Genomic DNA, 5,303 nt, shown 5'->3' with positions numbered 1-5,303 from the left:
TTCCAACACAAGCAACTTCCATCTTCTCAGTAAAATCAAGTAGTCTAGGATTGTCATCTAGTTTTGCTCTGTTGAAAACCAAACATATTGTGGGATTCAGAATTTTCATCTAAATGATGTAGGCTGAAACCTAGGCAACCATGGTGCTCATGAAGTAGAATACTATTATTTAATTGGGTGACTCTTAAAATTTTTGATATGCAGATAATATCTCTAGCACAGACAAACAAAACATGAAGACCTTACAAAGTCTTGAAATACATATAATGAAAAACAAATAAACAAATTTTTAAAATATAAATTAGGTAAAAGAAATAAAAAGAAATCTCTTCAGTTTGCATTTGTAGCTACAACCACCACAATAATCAAAAAGAAAGCCAAAGATGCTTGTGTGCAAGCCCTCATGACCAGTCAAAGATTGAAGCTTCAGCTAATCCTGAGCATACTCTAGGTTAGCATCACTTCACAAAAAACTAATCCTGAGCATGACATGTTTCTACATAACCACCATATAGAAGACATAAAATGTACAAATTGTCCAATTCATGGAAAGTTTGATATTATTAGGTTTATTATGTTTCAAAAGACCAAGGCATCTAGATCACTTTGGGGATAATTCGGTTCACAAAAATAACTAACTCCATGAGATGCCCCCTCAACACAAAAGTCACCCCCCAGACAAAGTCAGAAAAATCAGTAATTCGGAACTCTATTAGGGCCCAACTGAAATTGCTTCTTCAATCAAATAAACATTAGATACGAAAAGCATAGACTATACAATGATGGTATCTGCATAGAGAAGATAGCAGTTCCAGAAATAAAGATTTAAAATAGTAAACAGATAAGGAATAACATAAACCAGTGATAAGGAAGTTTTGATAAAAACTACCACAAAAGTTAATAACTATGCATTGATGTTCTGAATTCAGAATGCATGATTTCTTTTCAACCAAAAAAGGCATCATGTTTTCTTCTTTACAACCCTCTAGAACCCTCAATACACTAAAGAAGCACAGTTTGCAATCCATATTCTAAAACTACCAGTCATGCTAGCTATTCCCATCATAAATAGATTCAAATAAAACCAAGATCCATGCAAAAATATACACACATATTTTCCACAGACAAGCAACCAGATTTGCTAGAAGGCTGCATACCAATACTGATGTCATCAGACCAAGGGATCCAAAACCTGAAAATATAGGGGAAAAAATCTGGTGATTGAGACAAAATAATCCCTAGCTTTGATTTTCAAAAGCCAATAGCAAATAGTTTATCCAAACTATTTTTCACTTTTGCACTAAGAATACATTCTTTTTAAAGCAGAAATGCTTAATGTGATGGATGGTGAAAAAGTTCAAACCTTGAGCCAAGAAATCACTCTGTACGTCTCCATCATAATTCTTGCATGCCCATACATAGCCACCTTCACTCTTACGTGCATAGGCAACCATGTCATCAATGTGGCCATGTTCATACCTGTTAAATATCGCATACCATAACATACAAACTACAAGGATTTGAATGTACCAATAACACTAAGCATTTAGAGACAGCTCACTAGATCCCTGCAGCCTCAAACTTGGATTTCCATTCAGCTTCATACAGCTTCTGGAATATGTCCTTAAACCTGCAGGATGGAATAAATATGCAACAAAAATAGTAAGCACCAATAACTGCTGTAGATTTAGAAGGTGATAAACAATAAGGCTAATAGTTGGATGACCCTTTGATAAACACGTCAAGAGATGCTCACTATCATCTGTACCTTCCATCATATTTTTTCAAAATGGTATTTTTGGTGCTAAGATAAAGTGGCCACTTTTTTTGGTAAGCAGTAGCCATTAAAGATTCAGCAAAGGCACGAATTGACTGTATGGAACATGTGACAAAGAACAAATATCAACAGCAACAAGATAGTATTCGGTTAATATCATTAGTGAATAAAATATCACATGTTCATCTCATCAGTATTATATACGGATAAGGCAACTTCTCCAAAACCGGTGAAGTTGAACATCTCTAGTTTAACCTCCTCTTCTTTTCCCTCTGAAAAAGCACAAATAGGATAAAGAAGTTACTAAAAATAATAGAGGGCAGTAAAAGAAGAATAGTCAAAGTGTCACAAAATTAAAAAAAAAATCTGTTTGTGGTCCATTTAAAAAAATAAAAAAAAAAACTGCTTCTCACCTCCTTGTGGCTCCCCACGCTCTCAACCTGACTGCGGTCCGCCCCTCTACCCTCACCGATGCCACCGTGTGCTCGCCCCTCCGCCCCTCTGCCCGACCCCCCTCTGCCCTCGCCTACATTGCTGCAATCCTGACCCAACCATCCCTTCACCCGATGCTCTCGTCTCGATCACCCCTCTACCCGAGACCATGATCCGATGACTGTACCACCACTTAAAGTCCTTCCTGTCAATCAATAAGAGAAGCCCGTCCTTTCGGACCTTCCCATATTTTCATTCGAAACTCCCGTCAGCTGCAACACCGCATGTGGCCATGCAATGAACCGACCTCCTATTAGCAGGTTTGGCCTGATGGACGACGATCTGGAGCAAGTAGCTACACTTCTCACTAGCGAAGGAGTGCCGGTCAGAGATCCACCGGCCATATGGCATCGGGTTCACTATCGTGTTGTCATCGATGGTCTTGCTGTCTCATGGTGGTTTGCCTCCACTATCAAAGGAGGGAGGATTTGTTAGAAAATTGGATAGGATGCATGCATAGATTTTAAAATTTTTTTTCAAGAGCAGCGAAAAATGAATTGGATTAAACCCTTTAACCCTACATGTATTAGATCTCATCTAATCCTACCCAAGCTCAGGAATAAAGATATGCATATAATCTGAAAATAAAATCAAAGATGAGATCAAATCTCAATACCTTTGCACGGATAGAAATACATCACTTCTGATGATCTCAGATTCAAAAGTTCTTGAGCCGCACATGTATCCGACCTTTATAGGTATCCACTAGGATCAATCTTGAATCCTTCTTCTTATGGTAGATCCTTCTTCTTCAAGTAGGATCTTTACCTCTTTGAATCTTGATCAGCAATTGATTTTGACTGCAACTTCAATCCTTGAACAGCAGCCTTTTCTCTTTGTTCCTTTGCTGTAGAAGAGACCCTTCTTCTTCTTAGTGTGTGGAAGATAGACACCCAACATTTGGACATGGAAAAGAGAAAAGGGAGAGAGGGTGAGGCATGGAGCGGAGAGAGAAAGAGTTTTGAATTCATAAAATTTAATTAATTGAAACCCTAAGAGACTCTCTCTTTATATAGATCCTTCCTTGATCCACATCAAGAACCAATCAACTTAAAAAGGCTAGTCCTTATCTCATAAGAATTTCTACTTTTTTAATCTGATTATTTCTCATTAAAATCAGACTTAATTGGTAGGATCTTAACCTCTTTTGATAAGAAGATAAGGTGCCCCAGTCAAAATAGGCAGACTGATTGGGTGCCCCTCATCAAGAGAGGCAGGGAGTTGGGGCGCCAAGCCTTGGCACCCCATCTAGGGATTTTTCATTCAAGAGAGGGGGCATGGCCCCTCTCTCTCTCCTTCCATGCCAAACCAAGAGGAGGGGGCGGGCCCCTCTCTCTTCCTCATTCCATTCCAAGAGGTTGGCACCCCTTGGACCTTCCAAAAAGAGATGATGGCACTATCTCTTCTTTCCATCAGTTCTCCACTTCAAAAAAAAAAAATATCAAGGAGATAAAGAGAAGATTAGATTACCAACTCATTGACATGATCTAATCCTCTTGAGCTCACAATTAGGCACCCAGCTAAACTCAAATGGATTTAGGTTAGATTCAATGCAATGGACTTGATCCAATAGAAGTCTTGAGAAGAATTAGGTTTAACCATGTGCTAGCATGGTTCTCTTAAATCCAATAGAATTTCAATAAATCCTAACCCAATTATAACTTCATGAGCCCAATTGGTTAATTCAAGATTAAATCTCTTAATGTGTAACTCTATAGATTCTATTCTATCTGGTAGTGAGATATATTGTGATCTCCATCACAATATCATCAAAATTTTTTTCGATGGATTAGAATAATTTCAACACTACCCTTCGAGGATCATCAATCATCAAGATAATATCCGATAAGTCCCATAATCCATCAGTGACATCTAGCACTATATAGTGGCAATGCAGTAGAATAAAAGTGTGAAACCCTAGGTGTTGTTATTATATGATTCAATCCTTTTATCATGAGTTCCGACTTGACGGAGGTCATGGAGAACTCATCAGACTCCATCGTCAGTCATATGCTAGATTAGTTCAACTCAAGTTTATTTATGAATCCCGTGAAAATTTTTTTTCAGTATTCATACTTGCTTCAGTCAAAGACTTTTTGAACTCAGTCTCACAAATCATATAGAACTTTTTCTTTTCTACTAAGATCGATAGATTTCATCTAGGTGCATCATACTCCAAATAGTGAACCTAAATCTACTGAAGTTAATATACACAGCAAGGATCCAAATGGCTAGGGACCAAGAGAATGTGTAGTTAAACTCAATAGCCTCGCTATAAATAATCGATGACACTGCAAGTCAAAGAACCACTCATACCACTGCAGCATCGAGATGACTACTAACAAATAAGTCGACATCCAAATGATTTCTCGTATTGGTCACACTCAATGCAAGTTATTTTCTAACAACCACCCATACTCTCATCCCAATATCCTTACACTGTAGATCCGAGACTCATCTGCCCACAAGAGAGGTAAATCATGCACTGATCTCGAATGGATTGATCACTATCCTTTGTGATGATTCTTTAATCAAAAATATTTAAAAATTAATCACTAATTAATATATATCTTAAATTTTTAATACTTTGAGAATATATAAAAATTATCTTTATTAATTTTTAGGATAAATCATGGACACATAAATATGATTGGAATAAAAAATCCTTCATTGATAACAAAAATATTACATGTATAAGATTAAGCTCTAAAATTATAAAATGTATCAGCCAACAATTAGCTTCTAGGGTACAAATTTAACAAACTCTCACTTGACCTAAAGCTAATTGGCCATATACTTAAGACCCATCTTCTCAAGTGAACTTCGATCTTCTACTAACTGAGGGCCTGGTCAGTGGATCTGCCACGTTATGCATGGAGTCGACTCTTTGCACCTCGATGAATTTTTTCTCAAGGTATTTGCATATAATGTGAAACCATCACTTTATATGCTTGGACTTCTGGTGAAACCTAAACTCCTTAGCAAGGGCTATGGTGCCATTGTTGCTGTAGTGTAGTGCAATAGCATCTGATGG

At 37.4% G+C, this 5,303-nt stretch overlaps 1 pseudogene; it reads right to left on the bottom strand.

The window, feature by feature from the left end:
• The window catches only part of LOC105032659 (cytosolic isocitrate dehydrogenase [NADP]-like), a 74,031-nt pseudogene extending 71,411 nt beyond the window's left edge, over window positions 1-2,620 (bottom strand).
• Window positions 2,621-5,303: the final 2,683 nt, after the last annotated feature.

This window comes from Elaeis guineensis, chromosome 3 (genome assembly GCF_000442705.2).
Source record: "Elaeis guineensis isolate ETL-2024a chromosome 3, EG11, whole genome shotgun sequence".
NCBI classification, from domain to species: domain Eukaryota; kingdom Viridiplantae; phylum Streptophyta; class Magnoliopsida; order Arecales; family Arecaceae; genus Elaeis; species Elaeis guineensis.
Note: the sequence above shows the minus strand (reverse complement) of the source record. Positions and strands in the feature narration are given on the sequence as shown.